This window comes from Armigeres subalbatus, chromosome 3 (assembly GCF_024139115.2).
Source record: "Armigeres subalbatus isolate Guangzhou_Male chromosome 3, GZ_Asu_2, whole genome shotgun sequence".
Classification (NCBI taxonomy): Eukaryota; Metazoa; Arthropoda; class Insecta; order Diptera; family Culicidae; genus Armigeres; species Armigeres subalbatus.
In genome coordinates, this window is record NC_085141.1 from 267,586,065 (window position 1) to 267,601,382 (window position 15,318).

A 15,318-nucleotide genomic window follows, 5' to 3' on the forward strand; every position below is an offset into this window, starting at 1 on the left:
GTATTTCACAGATATCTCTGAACCCGAATTTCCAATTGCAGAAAAAAATTAATGGGTCCAATGACAAAAACATAGCTTTCGTTTAAAGATAAAATCGCACAAATTGGTCCAAGGACGACTGAGATCTTGATGGGACATATTTTACCAAATTGTGAAGTTGATACGCCTAATGCTTTATGTTCGTATTTCAGAGATATCTCCGGAACCCAATGTCTAATTGCAAAAACAAAATACAATGGCTGAAACTTGATTATGCATATGTACAACATGTGATAGATTTAGTTCGGAAAAGGTATTGGAGGGTAACCGCCCCTTCGGTGGGGTTTGATCCCACGACCAATTTCCACTCCGGGTGGCTCAATACCCGGCATATAGGCAATTAACTTTGAATGTACCAAAATACAATGGGTTCAATGGCAAAGTCATAGCTTTCGTTTAAAGATAAAATCATGCAAATTTGTTTACAGACGGCTGAGATATTCATGTGACATTATTTTGTTAGTTTTCTGAAAATGCACTTCATGTTCGTATTTCTCACATATCTCTGGAACCAAATGTCCGAATGCAAAAAAAATTGAACTCGTACAATGACAAAGTCATAGCTTTCGTTTAGTTTTAAAATCGTGCAAATTGGTCCACGGACGGCTGAGATCTTGATGTGAGATTTTTGTAACGCACACACATACGCACACACGCACACACGCACACACACACACATACATACATGTGCTCAGTTCGTCGAGCTGAGTTGATTGGTATATACGACTTGGGTCTCCGAGCCTCGGATAAAAAGTCGGTTTTTCAAGCGATCTTTATACCCTTCTTAGGGTGTAAGAAGGGTAAAAACACGAATGTCAAAACTCGATGTGAATGCTTGCTTTTTTATTCGTTCATGGACAAAAAAATCAAAACGAAATTCCATAAATTAGATAAAAATAAGTTAAGAAAAAAGTCTATTGCTTTGAGTAAAACAACTTTTCCAATACAGTTCATCTAAGAATTCTCTGGAGTTTAGGCATGAAGGTCTACACGCGTATCCAAACAGCTGTTTTCTCTTTTTCAAAATGGATAATGCGCTTTGTATTCAATAGAACCACGAACGGATTTCCGGATTAACTGACACGGTTGATCAAAGCGACGATGGATCGGGTGATGTGCGTATTTAGAGTTTCAGGGGTATTCTCGAGTCCCTTTGAATCGCGCAAAGGGTTACGGAAAGGTGATGGTCTTTCGTGTCTGCTATTCAACATCGCTTTGGAAGGGGTAATACGAAGAGCAGGGATTAACACGAGTGGTACAATTTTCAATAAGTCCGTCCAGCTATTTGGCTTCGCCGACGACATAGACTGCGATCGGCCGGGTACGTAGCCAGAATGTCGGACAGTAACCCGGTGAAAATGGTTCTCGACAACGATCCGACGGGCACAAGAAGGCGAGGTGCACAGCGGGCAAGGTGGATCGATCAGGTGGAAGATGACTTGCGGACCCTCCGTAGACTGCGTGGTTGGCGACGAGTAGCCATGGACCGAGCCGAATGGAGAAGACTCTTATATACCGCACAGGCCACTTCGGCCTTAGTCCGAATTCATAAAATAATAATAATTCAATAGAACCAAATTGGATATGCCCTCAAAAATTATTTTACTCCAGGTCTTCCGAGAATTTCCTTGAGTATACGCCCTACTGGCTTTTTTTTCAAATTGTAAAGGTTTCAAATGTGTAAAGGTTTGACGGAATTTTTCTTCTAACAAATTGGGGGAGGAGGATGAACTCCCAAAACTACCCCCAGCCTACGGCACTTAAATAATTTCAACGGCGCGCTCAAAACTCACCGGCGGCGCGGTCGAAAAATTGCAGCGTCGCGCTGGTCAAAAATAATGGCGACGGCGGCGCATAAAATCATCGGCGGCGCACAGCTGTAGACCGATGCCGGTCAGAGAAGCGTTCTTATTACCGCAGGAGTTCCGCAAGGTGTAATACTGGGCCCGGTATTATGGAACCTTATGTACGACGGGGTTCTGAAGCTAAAGTTCCCTCCTGGTGTTAAGATCGTCGGCTTCGGCGATGACGTAACTCTACGGGAAGTCAATTCCCGAGGTAGAACTGACCGCAGCACACGCGATCAACAGCAGGGATTCAGGTGGGTCGCAATCGCATCAAGCGGAGTTTAAAGCTCCTTATGGTCGTAATAGACGACAAGCTGACCTTCACCAGCCATGTCGACTATGCGTGCAAAAGGGCTTCGACTACTGTAGCGGCATTATCGAGGATGATGTCCAACAGTTCCAAGGTGTGTGTTCCGAAGTGTGGCAGGCGTTGCCGTATCTATTCTTAGGTACGGCAACCCATCCTGGGCGAGAGCTCTGGGGGTAACCAATTACCTGCCTATCGCAAGATATCACACGATGCCAGTCGGGCTTTTGACTCCAGCCATCAACCTCCTACTCTCTACAAACGGCAATTTCGATTTGTGGTTGATCATTATGTTGTATCGGAACAGATATCCACAAAAGGGATCTTTTGACAATAATTGTTAATAGTTCTATTTTGACAGATAAAAACCGAGGTTGTTCTGAAATATTCAGCATGCATGAAAATAGAAAATCATTATGCACATAATGAAGCATTCCCATGTAACATTTTAGGTTTTATATCGCTCTTGAAGACCATAATCTACTTTACAAGAGTGTTATTAACCAACATAAAACCAAAATGTTACTAGGGATTAAAAGAATCAATGTGAATAAATGCCGACAAGATTCTCCAATTCTGTATAAAATATTATTGAAGGGTCTTGGTAGCTTGGTAGGAATTGAAGCTTCAGAAGTCTATCATCAACTCCCGCATTTCCTGGTTCATTGTGATCTATACAAATTTGATTTTATTTTGCTCAACTTATTGGAATTGAACTACGAGAAGATGACGATATCACCAGTTTCTTAAACAGCTAGCAGATTGCATTAGCTTCAGTTCAAACCATACATATTTAATCCGAAACAAGTCAAAAGCATCGTCTTGGATTTGAATATGTGCTTCTTCGCCAGAACGTTCTTAAGGTAGTGCCATGTAGTAGCAGCACCAGAGCGATCTACTTGCATCGCTAAGCTGTATCGCTTTTATATCGTCGAATACCCGACTTGCATGATTGCGCTCACCTTCGCCTTCGCTTCGGTTCGAAACGGGGTGCAGAAAACAGTGGGGCAAATCACAAGCAGTAAACTTTGGTTCCATCGGTCGAGCGATAGGGCTTTAACCTATTCCGCCGGTAACCGTACCGTACCACCCACTGACTGGGCCATCCTTGTGTTGTATCCTTCATTACCCAGAACGTAGCCCATTCAGAAACTGCGCAAATGTGTTCACGTGGTGTTTGATATAACAACGATAGAACGCCACCACGATGAGCATAAAAGGGCGCTGCATAGGAATGTGTGCAGCGACTAGAACGGTGCACACTGTCTGAAGGCTGGAAAAAATTAAGAATTCAAATTTTTATATTTCTTGCTTGAAATACGTCACTGAAATTGAATAAAAGAGTGGAATTAACATCGTGTTTTTATTTGCACCGCAGTCCAGGCGGAAGTAACTCGATGTCTTCCTCCTGGTGAAATCAAAATGTGCGAGGGGATGGACCACGTTTCGATTAGTACGACAATTTAACCAGAAATTCCGCGTGTTTTATTTGGCTTTTTATAGCACTATAGCAGAAATCCAAACCAATTAGTTCGAGTTGTGTCGTGTTTTAATGTGCACGCCGTTTTTATTTCCACTTTAGTGAAAAACATTTGATGTCTAGAAATCATAGCGGTTATTTAATTAATTAGAAAATGTTTTAAGCCTAGATAAAAGTATGAGAGTAACATCACTTCCATCCGTTATCACAGCTTAAGATTTGGGACTAATCAGTATATTTTACTTCGTAGCTGATCCAATAGATCAGGCCAGACCAGTCCTGACCACGTTCTTACGAATGCTTACACCCAACCAGCAACTGTTAGATTTTCTAACAATTCTGTGTAGGAATCTACCGAAACCTGTAACTGGGCATAAGGACTGTATCGAGAATAAGTTATCCACTTTCAAAGTGTTACTACTCAGAAGCTTATGAATGTATTGGTTTGTTTTACCCTGCATTTAATGTATTCGTATATTAAGTTTCAAATCAGAGTTTGTTTGTTTGTTGAAAATTTGTTGTTTCCGATGTATCGCAAATTGAAAGTGATATTGAAATTCGAGTTTTGGACACATGGATCCGTAAGAAGGGCATCAAGATGGATAATTTGACCAAGCGTTTCGCTATCCACCCTCAAAGGTAAAAATTCATGGTCAACAAGCTTGGGGAATACTACTCGTTCGCTAACCTGTCGGAAAAGGAAGAAAATCAAGTTCATGTTACCGGAATTTGGACCAGAAAGTAATCATGTTATAAAACGAGGCAATTTTATGCCGATTTGTGACCAGGACGAAAAATGCTTGAAAAAATGTTGGAAGAGTGTAATATTTATTCAGTATTATATTTTTTCATAAAACTTAACAAACAGAATTAACATATATTGCTAGACAAATTTTAATAAACTTTTAATATTCATCCGATTTTATTCGAATAAAATAATGTGGATAACTTATTTTCGATACAGTCCTTATGCAAAATTGTTAAATTCTTGTGCCACGATAGGTTTTGGAATTTGTAGAAAACATAAAATATTTAAAAACATTTTGGTGGAATGTTCGAAAAAAGGTTGAAATACAAAGTAAGAAAAGGACAAGCCTGGAATTGAACCTACACATTATGCTTACAAGGTAGAAGGCAGAAACAATAGCCACTAGACCACCGTGTTCGTCAGGTCCCTCAAATATTTTCATCGCAATTGCAGATCAGCTGAATACGATTTGAGGTTTTGTCCAATTTTTGCAAGGAAAACTGACAATGTGCGATGTCATACAATGAATGGAATGGAGCGCTTTGTTCACCATGGATGGAACCATCTCGTGGTGGCTTTGCTTTGGTTGCAGCACGGAACCACTGCAAGTCGTTAGAGTATTGCATAAATGAACGATAACCAGAGGGTAAATTAAGAGGAAGTTTATTATATCCATGCTTTTCCTATAAATGGGAGAAATTTTCCCGCACTGATGACTTGTTATCCGGTTATGTTCGAAAGGAAGTACTGTCACTGATTTGAAAGACACGCGAACAGCACACGATCATATGAATATTTAATAATTGAAGGATGATTGAATGAATCCACAACAAATAAAGATATCTGATATTACATTTCGTCGAGTGATTTTCTTTGTGCTACATCAAATTGTTTTCCAAACTCGTGAACTTTAATTTCCGATTTATGTATAAGAACAAATGTATGAGAACTATTTTTGAAATAATTTAGAAAATTTCACCTGATTTTTGACATTTTATAGCATGAACTCAATTGTGGGCTTCGTGGTCGTGTGGTTAGCGACGTTATTCCTCTAAACCCATGTGCTGCTGGTTCGATTCAAGCCCCGGTAAGGAGAAAACTTTTCGTACAGCGAATTTTTTTCCAGTGGGTGTGTGTAAATGTCCTGTTCGTTGTCTAATGCTAGATGTGAAGTGTTTACTGTACGACCTCTGGTCGATGACGGTGATTCTGTCTCTTTTTTAATTCCTCTAAAAAGCAAATCGAAAAAAAGTAATTTTGTTCTTACACAAAAACGAACCCAAATGAACGCTTGATGTTTCCGTCGCACATGTAGGTACTCATTGAACCAATAACTACTGCTGAAATCTGCTCCCTAATTAGCAAAAGCGTTCAGTTTAATTATAATCTGCCGCATGAAGACACACTGTGAAAAATAGCGACCATTAGAAGATGAAAAAGCTCGCATGGGATGCGCCAACCCAGTAGTGAGCCAGCGGACACGAACGTTTGCTTCAAGCTAAAACTTTTGCGGAACGCCGGTTGAAGCATTTGCCGGTAGCTCTGATGTGGTCAAAGGATGGCAATGCGTTGGATGCTGGTCGCTTCTCCCAGTACCATTTGGTGTGAACCGCTGCTGCAATATTAAAACGGTGACGAGTGTGACCTTTTTGTGGTGGCTACTGACTGGTTTATTTTTTTTCTATCCCGTCCCAAACGGGATAATGGATGCTCATTAGAGGTTGGCTCCAGTGAAATTAATCACTTCGTGGTTCGGTTCTCGACAAATGTTTGAGGGACCCATTATTGCTAGCGCAGAATTGCCCATCCAATAGCAAGTCTGTGATGCTGACTCTGTGGCACTATCCCAAGTGCTGTTGCACACCGTTAAACACCGAATAGATCACCCGGCCAACTTCGCCTAGCACAAAATTGATTAATTGATGAAATCAAGTTTTAAGACTCACAAAATCTGTGAAAGACAAATTGTGAGATCTATCGATTGTTCGGAAAAATTTAATGTTCGTTTTTGAAGTAAAGAAAGTCATACGAACACCAGCTTTGATTTTGGGATGTTTGAGAAATTTGTTTATGAGAAGAAAGTGTCATTTATGGTTTTGATTTATTTCAGATAAACGGGTGCTTTAATGGCATAAAAAACTTATATTTTTCTATAACTTCAGATACCACAATGACAGGATTTCTCGTCAAATGCAACATGCTGCGAGCAAATCGGTTAAGGATAAGTACCTAAACATTGGCGAGACATATTGACACGTTTTTTGCGTAAAACCTGAATTTTAGCTATCCAGTATTTTGCGCTCAATAATGGCGGCCGAGTGAGTGCCTTTTGACATTCAAGAGGTAGAAAATATTTACATATTTTAATCAACGTAGGCCATGATTAATCGAAAAACATTGACACTCATCCGGTATAAACAAACAAATGTCAAATATTCTTGATTATGTTCTTCAAAGATTTGGTAATTTTCTAATGCATAATTTGTTATAATTTTAGGCATTTTCTAGGCATGTGAAAGCCAAAAGATATGGACGAATCGATAATGATTATAATTATGATCAATGGAAAGGAAATCTTAAATAAAACACCTGGGTGAAGCGATATTCATATAGTGTAATGCTGAACTCACTAATACCTAGACCATAGCTTCCCAAAGTTGGGGGGTCGCGACCCACTTCCATAAGATTTACACAGGCTGGGGGGTCGCGGCCCACCACTTTGGGAAACTATGACCTAGATTAAAGCCAACTCCTATTTCCTATTTCCTCCGGCCCGCAATCGAGAAATACTCCAAGGAGTGACTGTTAACCATTGCAGGCACAACGTGCACATTGGTGCCTCTTGTACTTCCTATGCACATCCTGGGCACAAAAACATTCCGACACCACCTGTACTACAACACTCTTCTTTCAGGACAACGGTAGTGTCCACCGTAGATAGACATGGGGCAAGCATATTTTCCCAACATGCCGCTACCTCTAGTAGATATTTCATACTATGTGAAGCTTTCATATTCTCAGCGGATTTCGGAGTTTCTATCATTAGGAATCGGTGCAAATTTATATCCTAAATCCACTTTTAGTAATCCACGCAATAGTCAATCGTTACTCCTTGAAGTAATGCCGGAGCCCGGAGGGGAGTTGGTTTCAGGAAATTTTTGGTGAGTCCAGCGTTGTAAACTCATCGTCACACTACTAGAAGTAGTTGAGTATCGTTTCGATATCTTGTAGCATTCGCATTTCTAAAAAATAAAATAAAATTATTTTAAAAAATGTTATGAGAAAGCTACCATATCCTTGGAAAATATTTGACACTAGCGAAAGAAACCCAGCTTTGCCCGGGTGTTGCAAATGTCACATACTGAACTATTTGCAGCACCGCACTCTAGATCAATTTCCGTGCGTTTGTTTTGTTTTCCTTAACAGCTGACCCAAAATTATATTCTAATGATTTTTTACCTTTGCCCGTTAAATTCATCTACTTTTTGTACATACAAACCTTACAGATCTCAAGACGAATCGATGAGGGAAAAAATCTTGCAGATCGGTCAACCCGTTCGCGAGTTAAATCGTCAGGAAGGGGATCTCAACTCATTTTTATTATATAGATTTCTATTTGTTTGTAGATACCCGATGAGTGCCAATATTTTTAAATTAATCAAAGCCTACGTTGATTAAAAACTGTAAATATTTTCTACCTCTTGAATGTCAAAAAGGAACTCTCTCGGCCGCCATTATCTAGCGCAAAATACTGGATAGCTTAAAAAAGAAAATTAGGAAACAATGATTTTATTAGAAACGATTTTAATAGGAACCTATACGCCGGTTTTCCACCTCAACCTTGATTTTTTCCCCTGACTTAAAGTGAAAACAGGTGAAACTGGAGAGTGTTTTGATAGCACCCATCATTCAAAAAAAAGATAATTTGATCTGTGTAGCATACCTTTCATCCTGCACATGAAGCAGCAGGGCCTCTGGGCCTGCACAGTATAAAAATGTTACAGCATACCTATACTGTCGCTAACCGCAAGTCGAGCACATCTGTATATGGAGGCCCATATACATATGTGCTCGATTTGCGGTTAGCGGCAGTATATGATGTAACAAAAAGGCTCCGTTTAATTCGACTCATTTTTCCATCACTTTTTAACATTACAGGTCGTTGTTACTATGGAGCTTGTATTCAATATTGCGTGCAAGAAAATGTTGGATGTAAAATTATTGGCTATTGAACATAAAAATATGTGTTCAAAAATTTCCATAGCGTGTAATTTTCAGCATTTTTGGAGGAGGCATCCGGGCTAATTGAAAGTAGGCTTCCGTGACTCTACAAGGAGGCTTCTGAGTCTCTTGAAAGAATATTCCCAAGCCTATTGAAAGCAGGATTCCGAGCCTCTTGAAAGGAGGCTCCCGAGCCTCTTGAAAGGAGGCTTCCGACCCTCTTGAAAGGAGGCTTCCGAGCCTCTTGAAAGGAGGCTTCCGGGCCTCTTGAAAGGAGGCTTCCGGGCCTCTTGAAAGGAGGCTTCCGGGCCTCTTGAAAGGAGGCTTCCGGGCCTCTTGAAAGGAGGCTTCCGGGCCTCTTGAAAGGAGGCTTCCGGGCCTCTTGAAAGGAGGCTTCCGGGCCTCTTGAAAGGCTCCAGAAAGGCGGCTTCCAGGCCTCTTGAAAGGAGGCTTCCGGGCCTCTTGAAAGGAGGCTTCCGGGCCTCTTGAAAGGAGGCTTCCGGGCCTCTTGAAAGGAGGCTTCCGGGCCTCTTGAAAGGAGGCTTCTGGCCTCTTGAAAGGAGGCTTCCGGGCCTCTTGAAAGGAGGCTTCCGGGCCTCTTGAAAGGAGGCTTCCGGGCCTCTTGAAAGGAGGCTTCCGGGCCTCTTGAAAGGAGGCTTCCGGGCCTCTTGAAAGGAGGCTTCCGGGCCTCTTGAAAGGAGGCCGCCGGGCCTCTTGAAAGGAGGCTTCCGGGCCTCTTGAAAGGAGGCTTCCTGGCCTCTTGAAAGGAGGCTTCCGGGCCTCTTGAAAGGAGGCTTCCGGGCCTCTTGAAAGGAGGCTTCCGGGCCTCTTGAAAGGAGGCTTCCGGGCCTCTTGAAAGGAGGCTTCCTGGCCTCTTGAAAGGAGGCTTCCGGGCCTCTTGAAAGGAGGCTTCCGGGCCTCTTGAAAGGAGGCTTCCGGGCCTCTTGAAAGGAGGCTTCCGGGCCTCTTGAAAGGAGGCTTCCGGGCCTCTTGAAAGGAGGCTTCAGGCCTCTTGAAAGGAGGCTTCCGGGCCTCTTCTAAGGAGGCTTCCGGGCCTCTTGAAAGGAGGCTTCCGGGCCTCTTGAAAGGAGGCTTCCGGGCCTCTTGAAAGGAGGCTTCTGAGCCTCTTGAAAGGAGGCTTCTGAGCCTCTTGAAAGGAGGCTTCCGAGCCTCTTGAAAGGAGGCTTCCGAGCCTCTTGAAAGGAGGCTTCCGAGCCTCTTGAAAGGAGGCTTCCGAGCCTCTTGAAAAGAGGCTTCAGAGCCTCTTGAAAGGAGGCTTCAGAGCCTCTTGAAAGGAGGCGTTCTAGCCTCTTGAAAGGAGGCTTCCGAGCCTCTTGAAAGGAGGCTTCCGAGCCTCTTGAAGGGAAGCTTCCGAGCCTCTTGAAAGGGGGCTTCTGAGCCTCTTTAAAGGAGGCTTCTGAGCCTCTTTAAAGGAGGCTTCTGAGCCTCTTGAAAGGAGGCTTCCCAGCCTCTTGAAAAGAGGCTTCCGAGCCTCTTGAAAGGAGGCTTCCGAGCCTCTTGAAAGGAGGCTTCCGAGCCTCTTGAAAGGAGGCTTCCGAGCCTCTTGAAAGGAGGCTTCCGAGCCTCTTGAAAGGAGGCTCCCGAGCCTCTTGAAAGGAGGCTCCCGAGCCTCTTGAAAGGAGGCTTCTGAGCCTCTTGAAAGGAGGCTTCTGAGCCTCTTGAAAGGAGGCTTCCGAGCCTCTTGAAAGGAGGCTTCCGAGCCTCTTGAAAGGAGGCTCTGAGCCTCTTGAAAGGAGGCTTCTGAGCCTCTTGAAAGGAGGCTCTGAGCCTCTTGAAAGGAGGCTTCAGAACCTCTTGAAAGGAGGCTTCTAAGCCTCTTGAAAGGAGGCTTCTGAGCCTCTTGAAAGGAGGCTTCCGAACCTCTTGAAAGGAGGCTTCCGAGCCTCTTGAAAAGAGGCTTTCGAGCCTCTTGAAAAGAGGCTTCCGAGCCTCTTGAAAGGAGGCCTTCGAGACTCTGGAAAGGAGGCTTCTGAGCCTCTTGAAAGCAGGCTTCCGAGCCTCTTGAAAGGAGGCTTTTGAGCCTCTTGAAAGGAGGCTCTTGAGCCTCTAGGAAGTAGGCTTTATAGCCTCTTGAAAGGAGGCTTCCGAGCCTCTTGAAAGGAGGCTTCCGAGCCTCTTGAAAGGAGGCTTCCGAGCCTCTTGAAAGGAGGCTTCCGAGCCTCTTGAAAGGAGGCTTCCGAGCCTCTTGAAAGGAGGCTTCCGAATCTCTTGAAAGGAGGCTTCCGAGCCTCTTGGAAAGAGGCTTCCGAGCCTCTTCCGAGTCCACGGTATCTACCAGATAAATCAAGGCTTATGCAATGTCTTTATCATCGTCATATAACCAATCCGGTCCAATAGGCACATGCACATCATATAACCCCAATTTTCTTGAATACGTGATGTTTAAGGTACTCCAAAAAGCTCTCAAGCTCAACCCAAAGTATCTACAGGTTCAACCAAGGCTGTTTTGCAATGTCCTCAACACTGATATGTATTCAACCTGGCTCAATAAGCATATGCGCACCCTGTGTGGCGAGCTCCTTTCCATTCCCACGCTTCATACAAACAATGTCATAAATTCACTTTTATTGCATCCTACATGCCCGCACTTATCGGTTTTATTCTTCCAGGAGAGAACCCGATAAGAACATTAAATAAAAGGACATATAAACGATGCGTGGGAACGTAAACGTTAACGTGGGAACTGCAGCTCACGCAGGATAGCACATACAGACATATTACATATGTCTGTTCCTTTTTATGTAATCTGAAGTGCCTTCTATGTAGGAGGGTTGCTTATGCGTGTGTATCAGCAACCCAAGTAGGGTAATGATAAGTTAGATTTTAGAAAATAAACTAGTCTACAGTAACGATTCAAAAGGAGCAGTTTGTCAATTAAAAGAAACTCCTACACCGGCAAGCCCAATTTTCCATTAAAATCATAGAAATCCCTGAAGAAGGTGAAATATACACCGAAACGTCGGAAAATAGATGCAATAACGTTTTAGCTGCTTTATAAGACTGAAAGAGCCGACAATAGTAAAACAAAAAAGTTCTTGGAAAATGTTCAAAAGGACTATCAGAGTAACCGTGAAAATTATGTTAGTATGGCATCATTTGGTTCCACGATTCGATATCGAGTCCTAGAACATGCAATCATGGAGGGTCCACTGTGAAATTCTACCATCTCGATGGAACTGCTGGGATGTTTAGTGATGCACGGATATATCATTCAGGACTTGGTTGATCGAGTAGATCGCATGCCGGAGCTCCAGGACGTTTTGGAGAATAGAAAAGGCTTGCAGTAGCTTGTTAAAGTAATGAGTACCATTCTATCGGCTCGACGTACCTGCGGAGATGTTCAGTGATGCAGAGGTACATCGTACAGGAAAGTTCAAGAAAGACGTTTTGGAGGACCCAAAAAGGTCTGTAGTAGCTTGGAAAAAAATGAGTGAAATACTATCGACTTAATGGACCAGGTTATGATGCTCAACGAGGCACGAATATATCGTTCAGGACTTGGTTGATTGGGTTTATCACATGTTCCGATCTCCAGGACGTTTTGGAAAACCGAAAAGGCCTGTGCTTCTTCTTCTTCTTCTTCTTCTTCTTCTTCTTCTTCTTCTTCTTCTTCTTCTTCTTCTTCTTCTTCTACTACTACTACTACTACTTATTGGCATTACGTCCCCCACTGGGACATTGCCGCCTCGCAGCTTAGTGTTCATTAAGCACTTCCACAGTTATTAACCGCGAGGTTTCTAAGCCAGGTTACCATTTTTGCATTCGTGTATCATGAGCCCAGGGAAGTCGAGATAATTTCCAAACCGAAAATTGTCTAGACCGGCACCGGAAATCGTACCCAGCCACCCTCCCCAAGCAGCACACATGTTGTAGAGAAGTTAACGTAACTCATATACAACCAAATTTGGTCACATTTGAGTTGCTGCAACCAAATCAGTGTGAATTGTGCTACTCGGGTCAGCATGGTCTTGCTTTATAGCCGCGCATCTTACCGCTAGGCTAAGGCCTGTACTAGCTTGTAAAAGTAATGTTTGAAATCCTATCGGCTAAATGAACCTGATGAGATGTTCAACGATGCACGGAAACATCATTCAGGGCTTGGCTGATCGAGTAGATCACATGTTCCGAACTCCAGGACGTTTTGGAGAGCCGAAGTGGCCTGTAGTTGCGTGTAAAAGTTATGAAGGAAATCCTATGGGCTCAATGGATCTGCTAAAATGTTCAACGATGGACAAATACGTCGTTCAGCGCTTGGTTGATCCGGTATATCACATGTTCTGAACTCCAGGACGTTTTAGAGACCCTGAAATAGTTTACGTTTATTCAAAACTCGTTAAATTTATGTCTTATGATCACATAGATATTTTTGGACTTATATCGTGTTAGCTTCATGAATCATGATATACGAATGCAAAAATGGTAACTTGGCTTAGAAATCTCGCAGTTGATAACCGTGGATGCGCTTAATGAGCACTAAGCTGGGAGCCGGCAATGTCGCAGTAAGAGATGTGATTCCAATAATAAGAAGATATGCCTTCAACCTGATAATTCATTCTCCATGCAACTAGGTTATACGAGAAAAATAAAAATGTAGAATCTGCCGAAAACAGACGGCTATTTTTATGAATATTACTTTTTTCGAATTAAATAACATTCAGTTAATAAAACGAATCAGTACTATTCTGCCGTGAATCGCATATCTGTCCTATCTTTGTTGGGTTTCCTTTTCATATGGGACAAATATGTGACTCACGGCAGTATTGTAGTGTACTAGCTCCTGTAATTTTCTGCAATGTAGAACAAGTTTCCATCGGATGCCAAATTGGAGACCGTAACCGTCATCCTTTCTCTTCCTATACTAAAAGGAGTGGAACGATTTTTTTTCCGCTGTGTTCTTTTGTTGAGGCACTGCAGTCGAAAATTGTGCAGCTTTCGAGTTTTTCCACCAGAGCACAAAAAGTGTGCAATTCGTTTCGATAGGGACAAGGCAGGTATTTCCGTCCATCGTCGTAGGGGATAAAACCAACGAAAGCAACGAACATTTGCTAGAACTCCACTATAGCAGGACGTTTCTCCTGAGCTTACGATTTGGTACGTATGAGTTTTATAAAAAAGCGTCTTTTTTATTGGTTTTCGAGACTATGACGAACAGACGAAAATACCTGCCGTGTCCCTATGTGAGAGAATTTTTTCATCAATGCTATTCTCATCTTCATTATCATCATTCACCACATAGCTGAAACTCTGTGTCCCGTCAGCTTTCCCTTACACCATTGCGAATATTTCGAGGCGACTTTTTTTGCGCTATGTGTCTCTACTTTAAGGACAATCCTCGCGGAATCTTAAACTAAATGCACTCGCGTGTTCAAGGGCACACCACACAATACGGAGGCAACGCACAACTGTCATTTTTATAATTTTACACCTGCTTTGCTTACGACGCAGCAAAGCTGAAATAATAAATATGACAGTTGTGCGAAGCTTGCATATTGTGTGGTGTGCCCTTGAAAACGAGAGTGCATTTAGTTTTGGATTCCATGAGGGTTGTCCTTAAGGACAATCACGAGTCCAAAAATAGCTGCCTCAATGGCCGTCCTAGCCGTCACGTACAAATGTAAATTAATAGGCAATTAGCAAATCTGAAAACAATTTTTTCGTGTATGCTTCAAGTGAGCGAGTGCCATTTGCTTTTGGAGTTATGTGCCTCTGAAAGCGCTATGTAGTTTTAAAATTGTTTTCCAATGTGATTCACCTTAAGACCAAAAACACCGCTACATTGTGGAATCCACATTATAGCGAGGCAACAACAATACGTGATGACAGTATGTTGTCGATTCTGCTAAACGAAATCGTAGGGGAGCTGTTCCATTATCCATCAAACGAGAATAAGTTCAACTACAACAATATTTGGAGGAACCTTGATAAAAGAAAGCAAATGACACCATCCGCGTTGTTCCGTTTGTGGTCGTTGAAAGTGTAAGTGGCTGATCCTGTATAAGCCTTTGTGTCCACTAACAAAGGCTTCCGCCTTCGTGATATTGGATTAGCACATTCTTCCATAACGGCAGGATTGCCAGACCATATTTTGATTATCTAATGTACTAATATAATGCAAGAAAAAACTCAATGGGTGCAATTTAAGGTAGAAGTATTTTTTCACACGGAACAGGAATTTACAAATTCCAATTAAGTTGAAGGTGGTTCCCAATTTCGTTTGAAATACTTCAACAACTAGTTACTACGTATTTCTATTTTCGAAATAATTGTTTGATTGTGTTGTTTGTTTTCCTAGCGATCAGACTATGGGAGATTACCCAGCTTAATCCACAATTTCCAAACCAGGAATCGAAATTGAATTTATTGTAAGCAATTTCTCCTTTCCCACATAATCCAACCTGAAAAAGGACATTTTGTGGCCTCCATAAAGGAGATGCTATGTGTTGCATCTTCAGCTACAGCAGACGCTAAAGGTACCCAACTTCGGAAAATAATCGAGCAAAAAAAAACGATGAAAGCAAATCGAAATGGCCTCCGGACATCCAAGATCACATTGGCTGTGGCGGGTGGACTAATGGCTCAAGCCCAAATTGAATAGAATGGTCTCGGAAATCGGAACCGAGAGCCATCACGGTTGTTGTCGTTCGTTCCTGGTAAG